The sequence below is a fragment of the Pelophylax lessonae genome, assembly GCF_965119305.1.
Source record: "Pelophylax lessonae genome assembly, chromosome: 1".
Taxonomy (NCBI): domain Eukaryota; kingdom Metazoa; phylum Chordata; class Amphibia; order Anura; family Ranidae; genus Pelophylax; species Pelophylax lessonae.
The window spans coordinates 480,568,802-480,587,412 of NC_138768.1; the positions used below are offsets into that span (position 1 = coordinate 480,568,802).

Sequence of the window (18,611 nt, forward strand, 5' to 3'; positions counted from 1 at the left end):
TTCGGACTGGCCGCCCTGGTTCTCCAGGGCACAGAGGGTCAGATGGACCCCCAGCCCGCCATCGAGCGTTTAGCTACGGTTCGCCCTGGCATTATGAACGACCCATCCCTGTTCGCTACAGGGATGCAGCCGTGAGGTGGCTACCTCACAGGACTCGTCTGCGCTGCAGCAGCTTCATGTCCCTGGCTCACGGCACTCCCTGTCAGGAGAGGACAGAGGTTTATCCGTGCATAGAGGCTCCCCCACGCCATCGGGTACAGGTAAGTACTTTTCTGTGTGGGGCCTCTGTCTGGGGTGGCAGTCTGTGTTGCTGTGTGTCCCCATGTCTGTGCCTGTGTGACTCCCTGTGCGATCCCTGCGGGGTTCGTTTTGTGCAAATTGTATGTTTTTTGCTGGGGGTCCCTGTGTCACCTTGGGTGCATGTTGGGAGTGCAGACGTGCGTGTTGTGCGCCGACCGCTGCGGGGGTATGTTCGCGCGGTCCGCCATGTTTTTTACTGCACATGGATATGGCCCCTCTGGGGCGAGTGTACAGATCGTTTTGGCGCCCTCCGCCGCCATTTTGTGGGCTGTAGAACGATCAGTTCAGCCGCATGTCGGCGGCCATCTTAGTGAAGCCTCCAATGCATTTCCTATGGGCAGCCATTTTCCCTTAGGTCTGGCTTATAGCCAGCCCCTTCCAGCAGCATTTCCTTTTCCTCTCAGGCAGCAAAGGACACAGGTAGCAACGATCTGCGGGCTCTGCACTGCATCTCTCTGTCTTCTTCTGCATACTGCTTCTGTCTCAGTTTTTCTCCTTTTGGGAGTCTTCATAGCTGTGACAGTAGCGGTGGGCTGCGCACTCCGCAGCGCTATTTAAGGGGACAGTACATCTTTTTTGCACTGTAATTTTTTCTTGAGCCATGGATTCTCAGGAAAGCAAGTTTCCTCCAGCTTTAGTGGGGGGCCCCAGTTCTGTGGCTCCGCTGCGACCTGATTTAGCTGCTGTAGTTGCGACTTTAGTGGCAAATATGGAAATGCTGATGTCTGAATGGGCTGCGAGAAAACGGCCCAGGCTGTCTCTCTCTTCTGATTCAGATGGGGATATGGCTGCTGCTGCGAGCGTGCCCTTTTCAGGGTCCCGCTCATCCTTAGACCCCCCGGGGTCCGAGGGGGAGGCTGAAGTGGAGGGTGTTGACACATCCTCCCCAGGGTCACCTGAAGAACGGGCGACCATGGATGAGTTGATTGTTTCTGTAAAAGAAGCCTTGCATTTGGTGGATGAGCCCAATCCTCCGGGCGTGGTGTCCTTCTTTGGGACGCACAGGACACGCAAGTCTGCGCAGGTTTTTCCCTGCCCAGCTGAATTTCATTACACTGTCAATGAAATGTGGCGCACGTTAAAACGTCCATTCGTGGTGCCTAGTCGGTTCAAATTGCTTTATCCTTTTGCGCCGGCTACGGAATCGCGATGGTGTGTGTGCCTCCTCAGGTAGATCACACTGTGGCTGTACTGAACAAGGCTACCTTGGTTCCTACTGAGGATACTCCGGTTTTCCGGGATCCCACGGACCGGCGGTTGGAGTCTCTAGCCCGCCATTCCTATACGGTGGCGGGTTCGTTGCTCAAACCCGTTTTCGCGTCCGTTATGGTGGCTCAGGCGGTGGCTGATTGGATCAAGGTGTTTAGAAACAACCTAGTGTCTGACGACGTGCCGCCTGCCCGACTGGAAATGGTGGACTAGATCCACCAAGGAGTCATGTATTTGTGTGATGCAGCCTTAAATGAGGCCCCCTTGGTGGCTCGCCTCTCGAGTGTCGCGGTGCTTAACCGGCGACTGATATAGCTGAAGAGCTGGTCGGCCAACCAGTCCTCACGGAAAACAGTTGCTGATTTTCCCTATGCTGGCTCTCGCCTTTTCGGCGAGGCATTGGATACCCTGGTGAAAGGCGTCACGGGGGGCAAGAGCACTATGCTACCCCAGAACCCGAAGAACAAGTCCTTCCGAGGCAAGCGGGGTTCTGCGCCTAGATCCACTCAGGGGTCCTTTCGTGCCTTTCGGAACCAATGCAAGGGCAAGCCCTTCAAGGCCCAGAGCAACCAGAAGAAGCCCTGGGCGGGTAAGCAGAAGACCGGCATCGCCGGCTCGGCGGGATAATGCACCTCTGCCTGAAGGGGCGCCCTCACCCATTTCAGGGGTGGGGGGACGTTTGCGCGGTTTCCTTCAACCTTGGCTGCTCCGGGTATCGGACAGGTGGGTAGAGGAAATCGTTCGATCAGGTTACAAGATCGAATTCCTTTCCAGGCCGGCGGACAGATTCTTTCCCTCCAATCTTCATCTGCTTCTGGGGCACCTGCAGGATTTGCATCAGGCGGTGCAGGACCTGCTTGCTCAGGGAGTGATTGTACCGGTGCCTCACCGGGACAGGTTTCGGGGGTTTTATTCGAATCTGTTCACTGTGCCCAGGAAGGAGGGCAAAGTGCGTCCTATTCTGGACCTAAAAGCGCTGAACCGCTTCGTGCGTGTTCGAAAGTTTCGAATGGAGTCTCTCCATTCGGTTGTGGCCTCCTTGAGTCCGGGAGAATTCCTGGCTTCGATAGATCTGAAGGATGCGTATCTGCACATCCCCATTTTCGAGGGTCATCAGCGGTATCTTCGGTTTGCTATCGCAGAGGACCACTACCAGTTTGTGGCATTACCTTTCGGTCTCGCTTCGGCTCCAAGGGTCTTCACCAAGGTGTTGGCACCGGTTCTGGGCCTGCTACGGGCCCAGGGCATTGCGGTCCTGGGGTACCTGGACGATCTGCTTCTGAGATCGAGGGCCAGCCAGGACCTTGTGCGCGACCTGTCCATTACGGTACAGACGCTTCAGGAGTTCGGATGGACCATCAACGTTCAGAAATCAGCGTCGTCTCCGTCGCTTCGCCTTCCCTATCTGGGAATGGTTCTGGACTCTGCTCAGGCAAAGGTGTTCTTGCCGGAGGACAAGCTCCGGACTTTGCGGGACGAACTCAGGTCCCTCAGGGACAATCAGTCCTCGTCACTCAGGACCTGCATGCGGGGCCTGGGGTTGATGGTGTCGGCCTTCGAGGCGATTCCCTTTGCCCAGTTCCACACGCGGGCTCTCCAGGCGGAGATCCTGGCCAGGTGGGACAGACTTCCTCAGTCTTTGGATCTGGATGTCTCCTTGAGTCGCCAGACCAGATTGGCTCTTCTGTGGTGGATCCAGTCCCCGGCGGTGGCGGAAGGCAAGTCCTTCCGTCCGTTAGTGTGGACGGTGGTTACCACGGACGCCAGCCTGTCGGGCTGGGGTGGAGTCCTGGGCAACCTGTCTGCCCAGGGCACTTGGTCGGAGGAGGAATCCTCCCTCCCGATAAATGTGCTGGAACTAAGAGCAATAAAACTCTGTCTCTTCCAGTGGTCGGACCGTCTCCAGGGCCTGCCTGTTCGTGTACAGACGGACAATGCTACCGCGGTGGCTTACATCAACCACCAAGGGGGCACCAGGAGTGCTCGAGCTGCCCGGGAGGTGACCGACATTCTGTCTTGGGCCGAGGCTCATGTCCCGGCGATCTCGGCAGTTCACATTCCGGGTGTGGACAATTGGCAGGCCGACTATCTGAGCCGCCAGACCCTGGACCAGGGGGAATGGTCCCTGCATCCGGAGGTCTTTCAGATGCTGTGTGCGAAGTGGGGATCCCCAGATGTGGATCTGTTCGCATCTCGGCTAAACCGAAAGGTGGAAAGCTTCGTGGCAAGAACGCGCGATCCGTTGGCGGATGCCTCGGATGCGTTGGTGGCCCCTTGGCATCAGTATCGGCTGATGTACGCCTTTCCTCCGATTCAGTTACTATCCCGGTTCCTTCGCAGATTGGCCTCGGAACCGCACATGGTGATTCTGGTGGCACCGGACTGGCCTCGCCCGTCCTGGTACGCCGACGTTGTTCACCTGGCAGTGGCACCTTTGTGGCGCCTGCCTCTGCGGGAAGATCTTCTGTCTCAAGGTCCGATCTTCCACCCTGCTTTACGGTCGCTGGCTTTAACGGCTTGGCTGTTGAGACCCAGGTCTTGAAGGACAAGGGTCTATCTCCTGAGGTTAATCCTACCCTGATCAAGGCTAGGAAATCTTCCTCTGGTAAGATCTATTACCGTACCTGGAAGGCCTACTTCACCTGGTGTGAGTCCAGGGGGTTTTCCCCTCGTTCTTACTCGGTGTCGAGGATCTTGGCTTTCCTCCAGTCTGGAGTGGATCAGCGCCTGGCGCTGGCCACAATAAAGGGCCAGGTGTCAGCACTGGCGGTCCTTTTCCAATGCCCTGTGGCGTCTCATTCCTTGGTGCGCACCTTCATTCAAGGTGTGCGACATTTGGCTCCTCCTAGGAAGGAGCCTTTACATCCATGGGACTTGAATTTGGTCCTGTCCGCTTTGCAGCGTGCTCCCTTCGAGAATATCAGGGAGATATCGTTGCCTCTGCTGTCGAAAAAGGTTGCTTTTCTTGTGGCGATCACTTCGGCTCGTAGAGTGTCGGAACTGGCGGCGTTGTCTTGCCGTTCCCCTTACTTGATAATTCACAGGGATATGGTGGTTTTGCGACCACCCCCATCCTTCCTTCCCAAGGTGATCTCTGATTATCACCTTAATGAGGACATTGTCCTGCCTTCGCTTTGTACGAAGCCTAAACATCCGAAGGAGATTGCTTTGCATTCCTTGGATGTTGTTAGGGCGATCAGGGTTTACCTGAAGTCTACGGAATCCTTTCGGAAGACGGATTCCCTCTTTGTCCTTCCTGAGGGACCTCGGAAGGGCATGGCTGCGTCTGCAGCAACTATTGCCAAATGGATCAGACTGACCATTGAGCAGGCTTACGCCTTGAAGGAACGGGTTCCGCCCTTCCCTGTTAAGGCGCACTCTACCAGGTCTTTGAGTACTTCCTGGGCCTATTGGCATCGGGCCTCGGTGGCCCAGGTGTGCAAGGCGTGGACTTGCACACTTTTTCCAAGTTCTACAAAGTAGACGTTCTGGCATCAACTAATGCTTCCTTTGGCCGCAAAGTTCTCAGTGCGGCTGTGCCATGATGGACCCTTGGTTTTTTCCTGGGTCCCTGGCTGTTGGCATTTGCTTTCCTGGGCTGTTGCTCCTGTTGAGCATTGTTTGTTGCTGTTGCCCAGTTGGTTCTTACAGTGCGTGTAAGATTCCTTTCTCTGAGTCCTCCGACAGTCGCCGCCCCCGCCCCTCTTTTTGGGGTTCTTATTACCTACTGCTATGCTACCAAACTGAGTTGGGAGTGGTGATGCAGGGGGGGTATTGACCAGATGGGACAGCCCCCGTTGGTGTGTACATGCTAATGCCTTTTGTCTTTTGACTAAGTCTATATGCCTAGCTATTCCTACGGATAGGTGGACAATACCCAATAGTGATGACTTAGAGGAGGCAGCGACTGTCGGAGGACTCAGAGAAAGGAATTTTACAGGTAAGATTTTACAAAAATTCAGTTTTTTACATTTTTTTTGGGGGGGGGGGGGGGAATTTCATGTAAAAAAAAATGTGAAAAATATTGTTATTTTTTCAAAATTGTTGCTCTTTTTTTGTTTATAGCGAAAAAAGTAAAAATCGCACAGGTGATCAAATACCACCAAAAGAAAGCTCTGTTTATGGGAAAAAAAGGACATAAATTTTTGTTTGGGTATGGCGTTGCATGACCGTGCAATTGTCAGTTAAAGTCGCAAAAAGTGGCCCAGACGTAAGACAGCAAAATCCTCCGGTGGTAAAGTGGTTAAATGAAAGATCTCATTTCACAACAGGTGAACTCTGTTGACTTAGAAAGGTGCAGGTGTTCCCCTTACCAGAGGGGTGAAAATAAGGTGCAATAAACTCTCCAAAAAACCATAAGTGTAGTGATGAAGATAGACCAGCTCTGCCCACCTCGTGAACAGTCAAGAGTATGTATCCTCTTACCAGATCAGATTAGGACATAGATGTTAAACAACCAATAAAGAGAAAAAGAACTCTCATAATACCAAACAGCCATTTGATTATGTGTTTGTTACCCAGTTCTCCAACAACTACAAATGGTTGAATCACACCTTCAAAAAATATTGGGGAGTACTACAGGGTGACAAGGTCCTTGGGCCATTGCTTCCCAATAGACCTTAAATTATATATAAAAAAGCCCCCAATTTAAAACATCTTGTAGCACCCAATCCCATTGAGAAGCCCTCCATTCCTAGGATGTTCCCTGCTATGAAGGGTTTTTTCCCTTGTAGGATCTGTAGGGATTCCAACACTATTAAAACCAACAAATTCTCATCATCAGTTACAGGCAAAAGTTATGAAATTAAACCTTTTCATTTAATGCCACACCAAAGGAGTGGTATACCTCCTACAATGCAGCTGCGGGCAACAATACGTGGGTAGGACCATACGTACTGGTTGTATACGGATAGGAGAGCATCTGGCAAATATTGCAAAGGGTTTCACAGGACATAACCTGTCCCAACATTTTGCAACTTGCCATCAAAAGAAACACAAAAATCTCCAAGTGATTGTGATAGAGAAATACGTACCACATTGGAGAGGTAGCAACCATAAAAGAACGATTTCCAGAAGGGAAACCTTCTGGATTTATGAACTCAAGAGCTATCGTCCGTTAGGACACAATATAGAGTGGGATATCAACGCCCACATTAATAACAGTTGATCATCTCTTTTATTTTTATACGCTTTTTTAATTTTTCCGACATTTATCATGATTTTATCATATACATTTTAACTACTAATCCATGAGTTCCCATTAAGGGATTTAAAGTAATTTTATTTGCTAAATTATGAAAATTTTATAACAGATATGTGATTTTTTTTAACAATTTCGGGATAATACTTAAGATTTAATATATTTTTAACTCATTTTATGGAATGTATTTATTTATAAATTTTTAAAGTTTATTATTCAGAACTGCTGTCCCATTCACCGTCTCTCAATTAGTGACACGGTGGAAGGGTATTGGGGAAACATTCCTTCCGGTGTCAGCAGGAAGTGAACCTGGCTTTTAACCCACATCACTTTGTATTATGCTGAAAGACTCAATGTGTTTACATTAGAAAAGACACCGTATATTATATTGGTTTTAACTTCTCTTATATATTGGTAAACATTCCCCAACATAATAAAACGTTTTACAGCGATTTACACACATGAGAGCCCACATCCGTTTTTTTGTTGCGGACACCGGAAGAACTGGGTCTGACAAATGTGTATTTAAAGGCGAAAGTGACGGCACAGGCATCCCTCCTATCTCGGTAGAAGTCCGCTCGGAGGAGACGCGTCAGAGAGGAGGCGCACCGTCACTAACCAATCCGCGGACCGCACTGCAGGCGGCCACGGATCAACAGGGTTCCAGCGAAGCATATTATCTCATCCTTAATGTAAGTGTAATCTTGATCTTTTGCAATAAAAGTATAAAGGATAATGCACCATTAGTCCCCCCTTTCCATTTTGGGGAATACCTGTGAATACCGGGACGGAGTTTACTTCCACGGGACTACAGGAAGCCAAATAGTTGGGGGAACATCCGGCATATACACTGCTTATGGTGGAAAAGATATCCAGAGGTTGTTTAACATCTATGTCCTAATCTGATCTGGTAGGAGGATACATACTCTTGACTGTTCACGAGGTGGGCAGAGCTGGTCTATCTTCATCACTGCACTTATGTTTTTTTGGAGAGTTTATTGCACCTTATTTTCACCAGTCTGGTAAAGGGAACACCTGTACCTTTCAAAGTCAACAATTTTCCTATAGAGTTCACCTGTTGTGAAATTAGATCTTTCACTTAAGCACCGATGTGATTATATGCACCTAAGGACTTTTATGAATCTTTATGGACTTTTTGTGTTCAAGATCACATTGTATTTCAGTTAATTGGTTTTTACACCTATTTACACCTATTGTCTACAAGTTTACTATTTTAGCGCACTATATATTTATTCATTTGTACACAAATTTATCCTCACAGGGTAATCGGATTTAGTTGCAGCTTTATTTATTAGCGCTCCCCTTACTTTAAAAGATTAATGGGGAGTACTCGGATTGGGCGGGTTTGGAAAGTGGGGTCCCCCAAGGTTCTGTCCTGGGACCAATCTTGTTTAATTTATTCATAAATGATCTAGAGGAGGGGATATCTAGCACAATCTCGGTATTTGCGGATGGTACTAAACTAAGCATGCCAATATCTTCTATGCAGGATGTGGAAATCTTACAAGCGGACCTGAACAAAATAATGGGGTGGGCAACTACATGGCAGATGAGGTTTAATGTTAAAAAATGTAAAGTAATGCACTTGGGCGTCAGAAACACGAAAGCAAGCTACTCACGAGGGGGGAAACCTCTGGGTGAATCTAAGATGGAAAAGGACCTGGGGGTTCTAGTGGACAACAGGCTTGGCAGTGGCATGCAATGCCAAGCCAACAGAATACTGGCATGTATAAAAAAGGGGATTCACTCCAGAAATAAAGAGATTATTCTCCCACTCTACAAGACTCTGGTCCGACCACATCTGGAGTATGCTGTCCAGTTCTGGGCACCAGTCCTCAGGAAGCATGTGCTGGAACTGGAGAGAGTCCAGAGAAGGGCAACAAACATTATTAGGGGAATCGAGGGCATCGGCTATGAGAAAAGACTACAAGCATTGAACTTATTCTCTCTGGAGAAGAGACGCTTGAGGGGGGATATGATATGAATTTACAAATACTATACTGGTGAGGACCCTAACATAAGGAACAAACTTTTTAGAGAAAGGGAATACAATAAGACACGTGGCCACTCACTAAAACTAGAGGAAAAACTGTAACCTTAAAATACGTAAGGGGTTCTTCACTGTCAGAGCAGTAAGGATGTGGAATTCGCTTTCACAAGCAGTGGTATCAGCAGGGAGCATCGATAGTTTCAAAAAACTATTAGATGGGCACCTTAAAGACCACAACATACAGGGGTATACAATGTACTAACACACACACACATCTTAGGTTGAACTGGGTGATTGTCTTTTTTCAACCTCACAAACTATGTAACTATGTAAATGTTGTATGATTTACTTGATAAGCTTTCTGCCTACGCTTCTCTACCTATGTTGTTAATGGGTGACTTTAATGCCATTTTAGACTGTGTTCTGGATACTTCCAAACCCCACCCGGCAGGCCTCGGTGGACCTTGTTGCCTGGGCATACGCAATGGGTTTGGTTGAGCTTTGGAGATGGAAGCATCCTGATTGTAGAGAATATTCCCACCTTTCCACCACACACCGTTCGCGGCCAGGATTGATCTGGCCTTTGGTAATGTTCGCCTTCAGTCACTTTTGTCCGCTGCCGAGTACCTGGCTGGGGGGTTGTCTGACCATAACCCGCTTCTCTTGACTGTGCACCTCCATACGGGGGCTAGAGAGCGGGGCTGGAGACTGTCCCCGGGCTGGCTTCAGCATGAGCAGGTTGCCTACCACCAAGTGCAGGCGATTCAATCATACTGGGCGAACAATGAAGACTCAGCTGAACCTGTGGTGGTTTGGGAGGCCTTTAAGGCGGTGGCCAAAGGGGAATGTATGTCTGGTACTAAGTCTGCTAGACGAGACCACAACAGTGAACTTCAGTCCTTACAGGGGGTGGAGAGAGAGAGAGGGCGAAGGATTATTCAGACTCGCCGTCAGACTCCAGCTACGTTCCGCCTTCTCTCGCTTCACCTGTCTGATCTTGCACACACCGAGGCTTCTCACCACAGGGCATCCACTTTTGCGCAGGGGGATTATCTGTCAAACTCTTAGCCATGCTGGTGGCTGATCAGCGGGCTCCGATAAACATTCCGCTCATTAGAGGCCCCGGTGGTGACGTATTGACTGACCCCAGGGATATTTTAGAGGAGTTCAGGAATTATTTTGAATCTTTATATGCCCCGGCCTCAGACTATGACCACTCTGCCATGGAGAATCTTCTCCAGGGACTTGACCTCCTTACCCTGACTGATGAAGACAGAGACATTTTAGATGCCCCGATCACTCCACTGGAAGTGGAAAGGTCCATCGCGGCCTTTCTGCAACAGAAAGCTCTGGGTCCTGATGACTTCCCTGTGGACCTTTTTATAAAACGTTTTCTGAACAGTTGGCCCCACGCCTTAGTTCCTTATTTCAACACTGTCTGGATAGGGAGGTTCTTCCCTCTTCTATGCTGGATGCTTATATGTAGTTATTAGCGAAGCCAGGTAAGGATCTCTTGGACTGTTCCTCCTATAGGCCCATAGCACTCCTGAATGCCGACCCTGACACACTTTGGTCGACCCTGACCAGACGGGCTTCATGCCGGGGAAATCGGTAGATACCAACATCAGGCGTCTCTTTACCCACCTCCAACTCCTGGGTGCGGCTCATTCACAGCGAGTCGTGGTCTCTTGATATTTAAAAGGTCTTTGACTCTGTCGATTGGGCCTATATGCATGCTGTCCTGAAACTAATGGGTTTTGGCTCCAAGTTTAGGACCTGGGTGAAATTGCTATATACCTCCCCTCCTACAGTCATTTGGTTAGGTTTATTGACCTCTGTGTATTTTAGGGTGGGTAGGGGTTGCCCCCTTTACCCCTTCTTGTTCGCCCTTACCATTCAAACTGTTGCTATTGCACTGCGCGCTTCACAAGGATTCGAGGCTATCCAAGTGGGCTCTATTAGGGAGTGGGTGGCATTATATGCCGACGACATGCTCCTATTCCTTAGCGACCCCGGTCCCTCATTGCGAGCTGTTCTGCAAATTTTGGATGATTTTGGTAAGTATTCAGGGCTCAAGGTGAATTGGGGGAAGTCCTCGATACTCTCCTTGACTGAGATCAGGGAAGGACTGGCAAGGGGGGCAGGGTGGCAATTGCCCCCCAGGCCACTCTGAAAAGTGATAAAAACTAGTAAAAAGGCCGCACTCAGGGCTGGATTAATGTAGGGGCCAGACACTGTATACAGCTGTCAGTCCAAAAACCAGGTGGGCATGGATGGTGAACTGATTCCATGGTTCAATAGGCCACTTGACTGGACTTGCCCCCCAGGCCTAAGGCTGCCAGCCCTCCCCTGACTGAGATGCCTAGACCGGTTGCGGGCGATGGCCCTTCCCTATGTTGGGTTGATGCCTTTACCTACCTGGGGGTCCGTGTCACTAGACACCGAGGGACTACTATACCTTAAACCTCCTCCAGCTCGTTCCTAGGCTCCAGCAGCTGGTACAAGTGTGGAAGAGGCTCCCGCTCTCCCTGATGGGCCGAGTTGCCTTGCTAAAAATGAAATTAGTGTTGTACTTTTTGCGCCATTCTCCTTTGTGGGTCCCAAAAATGTTTTTTCGCAAGTTAGATAGTATCATTAGTTCTTTCCTTTGGTCTCCCGGGGTTCCTAGGATAGGCCTACAGGCCCTCCAGGAGCCCTGGGGTAGCGGGGGACTTGCTCTCCCGGATTGGCGTAAGTACTACCTGGCAGGGCAAATGGTGTTTGCGCGGCGCTGGTTGAGGGCGGATGCGGAGGACTCTGCCTTGGTTCTGGAAGCGGCTCACTTGGGTTCTTACGAGATCAGGCATTGTCTTATGTCAGGCATTGTACATGGGAGTGGGCTCGGACCTCCCATTGACAGCATCCATGATGGCCACTATTAGGGCATGGGGTCAGACTGTGAAGTTGGCATGTCCCAGTTATGTTGGGCTCTCCCCGCCTACCCCCCTTTGGATGAATCCCATGCTCCTTCATTTTTATCAACTGCCAGATCCTATGGTGTGGGCTACTGTAGGGGTTAAGACATTAGGAGAAATAACCACGGAGGGGGACCTGCTCACCTTTGACAATTTGAGAACTCGTCATGACCTGCCCACAACCCATTTTTTAAGGTATTTGCAGCTACGCCATGCGTTTAGGTGTCAATTTTCTGATTTCAAGATTGAGCCTTTGCCATCTGACCTGGAGTTAATGCTGACTAATTCGGACCCTACTACGACGCTGTCCACTGTGTACAAGGACTTGTTCAAACTGACTCTACCGAGTATTGCTAAGCGTAGGGGAACGCTGGACTGCAGAAATTCCTGATCTCCAGGGTGAGGACTGGGGCGACATGTGGGTTGAACCCTTCAAACATTTAATAGCTTCCAGAGACAAGCCAACACGGTTTAAGTTTATCCATAGGGCGTATTCTACACCTGCTCATTTGGCCAAAATTTACCCAACCTCTTCCGCTGAATGTTGGCGCTGCTCCGCCTCCCCGGCGGATGCGACGCACGTATTTTGGGATTGTGCCCTGGTCCAGCGATACTGGTCGGAAGTTACCTCCTGTCTGGGGGGGGGGGGGTGCTGATGACCTCAGTCCTGATGACCCTGAGCGTTTGTCTTTTGGGTCTGGTGAAGGAGGTGGTTACCTCGGTGGCCCATAGGACTCTACTGACCATCCTGTTGTTTTATGATAAAAAGGCCATACTGTTGCACTGGAAGAAGGTGACCCCCCCCCCTTCCCTATTGTTTTGGAGGGGGTTGGTAAATGCTGTCCTGCCTCTATATAAAGCGGCCTGTCTTTCAAGGGGGTGCCCAAAAAATTTTGAGAAGGTGTGGAGGGCATCGGTGGAATCTTCTGATACGGTGGGGTAATTGTATTCTGACAACCATTGTATTCTACATGCTTGTTTTTGTTATGCTTTTCGGCCACTAGATGGCTCTGCTGCCTCTGTACTATCCACCTAGTTGAGTTTTAATCTTGCATGTGAACTGGGGGTTGGGACGACTGAATGCTGAGCATATGAAAAAGTATTCTGCACAGAGGTCAGAAAAAAGGGAAAGGTTATATGGTCGGCGAAGTATGAATCGGGAAACTGTAAATTGTGTTGATCATAGCAGAGTATTTATTAAATGTGACGTGATTGTTCACTACTGGGCAGTATACAAAATATGTAAAATCAGTGTACAGAAAACCAGTATTACACAAGAAACAAGACAAACCACATGGAACACAAATAACTGGGTACCGGCCGGTGCACAATATTATAAATGATCAGGGGAAATGAGACAATCTCTTATAAATAATGTCTATGTATGACAGTTTTCTTGTCAGTAGGATATTATTGCCACGTGGGTAACTGTCCCCTGATGTATTCCTGTGGGGGTTCGGGCTCTTCCGATATGACTGTGGGGGTCAATTGTGCTATGGTTCAGAAGATAACTTCGGTTTTCCTTTGGATATAAATAGTGTGAACAGTCAAATGGAAGTGGTGGTTATGTTGAAGAATCCGGATGGGTATCCTCCATAGTATATGCAGTTATGCCTGGATAGGGGTGCTGGGATACAGATTTGCAGGGATGGCTGTTGGGAGATCGTGGAACCGATCGCCTGTGTCTCATCTGATGGTGTATGGGGACTTAGGCATAGTCAGGGGTTTGACCTGTGTCTCTGACGGCTGTAGTGCCGTTTCTTCACCCCTCCTTTTTCTGAGTTATCATGCGTGATCTGTGTCTTTCATGTGGGGGGGGGGGGGGGGAGGGGGTGTTGCAGCGGCCGGTCAGTGCTTAAGGGGTTAAGCATCAAAGATTGGTGGGGACTATGCAGAGTGAGGGCGATAAACATAGGGGTTGGCAGTGGGAGCTTCTGCCAATTGAGGAGTGCAGCGGCGCTGTACGCTGTTTAGGTTCCCTTCTAGATGAAGCTACGCTACGTTAAGCGGAGCCCGCAATGTCAGCACCCGAAACCGACCCGTCCATCGGCTTCGGGTGCGGCGCCCCATCATGGAAGTGGGAGCGGGTACCAGTTTTTGACAGGTATCTGCTCATCCCCCCCCCCCCCCCGAAAGGGGTTAAATGTGGCACTGGAGGGGGGGGGGAAGCAGCTTTAATATGCAATAGGCAGCAGACAGGGTTGTTTACATGCTGCAGCTGCAACCTGTCGCTTTGCACCCACAGCAAAGTTGCTTTGCACCCACTGAGTGCTACACATTAAATTCAGTTGGGAAGTCCCACAAATGCCCCGCAGCTGCATGCAATGTGGTTGTGGCGCATTCGTCGGCAAAAATGGGGTTAAAACAGGCGGTGAGAAAGCAGCGGATGGCTTCCTCACTGCATGTCAGTAGCCACTGAAAGGTGAGCTAAATGCGGATCGGGCTTCAGAGGCGAGGGAGACTTAGATGCATATCTAAATCTACCCTTAGACCCCTTCCACGTGTCTGCTCAGAATTTTTCTGCTGATCCTCGCTTAGCAGGCGGATGGCTGGTCTGTGTCCACTACACTTATGCAGAACAAACACAGACACAGCGCGCTCTCCTCTGTGGGTAGTGGGATATAAACAGACCACCGGTCCGTTTTAAAACTGACTGCCATTCGATTCTCTATATGGTTGGGGAACAGATCCCCATCCATCTGTTTTTAGCAGATTGGATGTAGGCAGGTGTAAATGGACACAAGTCCGTTTACATTCACTACTCCACAGAGAAAAAAGGAGGGTCCAATTGGGTCCACCTAAAAAACTAACAGGTGGAGCCAATCAGTCTGCCCATGTGAAAGAGGCGTTACTATGTTGTTTTTTTTTGGGGGAGGGGGGGGGGGTTATGGGGGTTTTTTTTATTATTTTATGTATGGTATGTTTCCATGTGATAACAAACATACAAAGTGACATCAGTGCTTCTCTGCATAAAGTGACTCCAGTACTTTCCTTCACCAATATGCACTCACAAGAATGCCATTGGTAAACGCCATTGTATCAAATCAACCTTGGGATATTCCCAGCAATCATCCAGCTGCTTCTCCCAAAAGGAAATGGCCCCTCGCACAGAATCCTGGCCAAATAGATGCTTGCCACATGGAGCCCAAGAAATAATTTATAGTGTAGCAGTTTATTTTAAAACGATGACATACAAAACAAGGGATGTACATCCAAGTAAAGATTAACATAAATGGCTATACTTACAGCAATGGCCGCCGATCCAGATCTTGATGTGACGTCATTGCGTCAGCACGTAAGGCTCCTTCCTACATGCTTCGTGCGCATGCACGTCATCAGGGAATACACCCACTCGCTGATGCTGAACATCCAAGACAAAATCAAGGCGGCTAAAATAGAACACGAGAGACATATAGCGGAAGAGAGTAAAAAGAACCCCAAGAAATTCTTTAAGTATATAAACAGTAAGAAAGCGAGGCCAGAACACATTGGCCCCATAAAAGACGACAAAGGAGATTTGGCCACAGAGAAAATGCGGTAGTGTTAAATAAATTCTTCTCTTCAGTCTTCACAAAAGAATTGGGGGGCTACACTAACCCAGTTTGTAAGGCCAAACTAAATAATACACCTCAGGAAGTACTGCCATGGCTAACAGAAGATAGACTTAGAACTAAACTAGAGAAACGTAACATAAATAAATCAACGGGACCGGATGGCTTGCACCCGAGGGTTCCTAAAGAGCCTAACATCAGTAGTCTGCAAAATTTTGAAGGGGATGTTAAGGGACCACATACAAGACTTTAGTAATGAAAATGGTATTATTAAAAGGTGGTACTACTGGCATGAGTTCAGTTTCTCCGATGAATACAAAGCATTGGTGGCCTAGTTAGGCATATGCGGACCGGGTGGCCGTCTTTTCCCCGCTTTCCCCCCTCCATTCATCCCTCCTCTCTTTCCTCCCCCCTTTCTTCTTGTCCCCCCCCTCTTATTTTTTTTTTTTCTCTGTTTGTCATGTGCTTTCCCCTCCCGTGGTGGGTTCCTCCCCACTTTCATATGAAAGAAGTGAAAAGGAGACGAAGGGGATAGTCAGTCACTCTTTGTTTTTCTTGTGATTGTCACTCCCCTTGGGCATACGTACACTTGTTCATACTGGGCGCCTGGTGGGATTTGGCATGCCCGGAGTGGGTCTCTCCCTCACAGTACCTCGGCCATATGAAGATGCCGGGGGAGGGCGGGGCCTCTTCGGGGCCGGGCTCCCCGTAGTAATTTTCTCTGACTTTTCGGGAGCTGCGTTTTGCTGTGTGGTCTTACGTACTACGATTACTGGTATTCACTAGAACTGTTTGTTTGTTTTTTGTATTTGCTTTGCCTGTGATTTTGTACATGGACCATTACCATTGTTTTTGCTTGATGTGTATGCCTTTCCTTCTCCTAATAAACGTTGAATTTAAAAAAAGAAAATGGTATTATTAGTAGTAATCAGCATGGATTCATGAAAAACCGTTCTTGCCAAACCAATCTATTAACCTTCTATGATGAAGTGAGCTGCCACCTAGATAAAGGTAAGCCTGTGGATGTGGTGTATCTGGACTTTGCAAAGGCCTTGACACCGTTCCCCACAAACGCTTACTGTTCAAACTAAGCAAGGTAGGTATGGACCATAAGGTGAGTACCTGGATAGAGAACTGGCTCCAGGGGAGAGTGCAAGTGCAAATGGGGAGTACTCGGATTGGGCGGGTGTGGAAAGTGGGGTCCCCCAAGGTTCTGTCCTGGGGCCAATCCTGTTTAATATATTCATAAATGATCTAGAGGAGGGGATATCTAGTACAATCTCAGTATTTGCGGATGATACTAAACTAAGCATGCCAATATCTTCTATGCAGGATGTGGAAACCTTACAAGCGGACCTGAACAAAATAATGGGGTGGGCAACTACATGGCAGATGAGGTTTAATGTTGAAAAATGTAAAGTAATGCACTTGGGTACCAGAAAGCAAGCTTCTCACTGGAGGGGAAACCTCTGGGTGAATCTAAGATGGAAAAGGACCTGGGAGTACTGTTAGACAACAGGCTTGGCAGTGGCATGCAATGCCAAGCCTCTGCAAGCAAAGCCAATAGAATACTGGGATGCAGGGCCGGTGCTAGACTATTTTAAGCTCTAGGCAAGACCAGCTACTTGCGCCCCCCCCCCCCCAAAAAAAAAAAGGGGAAGGGGTTAAAAACTCCTCTATGTCATACCCAGTGACCCTGATCCGATGGTTCCTCCATGTCATGCTTTCATACCCAGTGACCCCCATTTTCCTCCATGTCACACCCGGGGACCCTAATGTCCCTCCATGTCACACTCAGAGACTTTGATGTTTTTCCATGTCACACCCTTGGACCCCAATATTCCTCCATGTCATGCTGTCATACCCACTGACCCTGATGTTCCTCCATGTCATGCTGTCATACTCAGTGACCCCAATGTACCTCTATGTCAGACCCTGATGTTTTTCCATGTCACAGTTGGGGACCCTGGTGTTCCCCCATGTCACACCTGGGGACCCTGATGTTCCTCCGTGTCACACTTGGGGACCCCAATCCCCCATGGCACACCCAGGGACCCCAATTCCTCATGGCACACCTGGTGACCCCGAACTCCTGTTACACCCCGTGACCCCTATCCTCCATGTCACACCTAGTGACTCTGATTCCCCATGGCACACCTGGTGACCCCGATTCCCTTTCATACCAGGGATGCTCCATGTAACACCCAGGGACCCCAATCCCCTGTTCTGGGGACACTAACTGGGCGGTATGAAGAGATTGGCCCCCACTCTGCCCTCCTTCACAGTGATCCTGCTGATTCCTTCTCCCAGGATGCTCCTCTCCTGGACCACAGTGCTCACCACAGCTCCAACCGTCTCCTGGTGGAGGGAAAAGCAGCAGTCGGAGAGCTCCGCATGTCCTTCATCACCAACCTCCTCAGACCATTCCGGTGCCTCGTCGCTTCTGCCCCAGTAAAGGTTCCGCCCTCCAGTGCGGCGCTCCGGCTCAGGTTCAGCTCTCCTCCGCTCCCTGCTTAATACCAACCCGGGGAAATGAATGGCTGCCTACCAGCTCAGTGCAGAGAGTCACTTCCTGCCTGGGGTTAGGACCGTTCAGCTCCAGCTGAAGAGGATCGTCATGCAGGCAGCACTCTGGTGGGCTCCATTCCTGCCTCTTGGGACCCCTCCAACAGTGGTGGAAAGCCAGGGCCTGATAGTTCCGCCACTGCCCAAGACACCTGGCATCTTTCTCAGTCCCTTCTTCCTCCCCTACCGCCACCTCTCCCCTCAGCTCACTCATGATGGAGAGAGAGTGCCGACTCCTGGCTGCGCCCCTAGGTGGCAATGCACCCTAGGCGGCTGCCTAGTTTGCCTAGTGGAAGCACCGGCCCTGCTGAGATGTATAAAAAAAGGGGATTCACTCCAGAAATAAAGATATTATTCTCCCACTCTACAAGACTCTGGTCCGGCCACATCTGGAGTATGCAGTCCAGTTCTGGGTACCGGTCCCCAGGAAGAATGTGCTGGAACTGGAGAGAGTCCAGAGAAGGGCAATAAAAATAATTAGGGGAATGGAGGACATCGGCTATGAGGAAAGACTACAAGCACTGAACTTATTCTCTCTGGAGAAGAGACGATTGAGGGGGGGATATGATATCAATGTACAAATACTGTACTGGCGACCCTAGCATAAGGAACAAACTATTCAGAGAAAGGGAATACAATAAGACACGTGGCCACTCACTAAAACTAGAGGAAAGGCAGTATAACCTTAAACTACGTAGGGGGTTCTTCACTGTAAGAGCAGTAAGGATGTGGAATTCTCTTCCGCAAACAGTTGTATCAGCAGGGAGCATCGATAGTTTCAAAAAACTATTAGATGGGCACCTTAAAGACCACAACATACA

The 18,611-nt window shown here is 49.4% G+C and overlaps 1 protein-coding gene across 1 annotated transcript in view; it reads left to right on the plus strand.

Annotated features, from left to right (window-relative positions):
• Positions 1–18,611, plus strand: part of CACTIN (cactin, spliceosome C complex subunit) — a 473,103-nt gene that overhangs the window by 424,327 nt on the left and 30,165 nt on the right. The window lies entirely within an intron of this gene.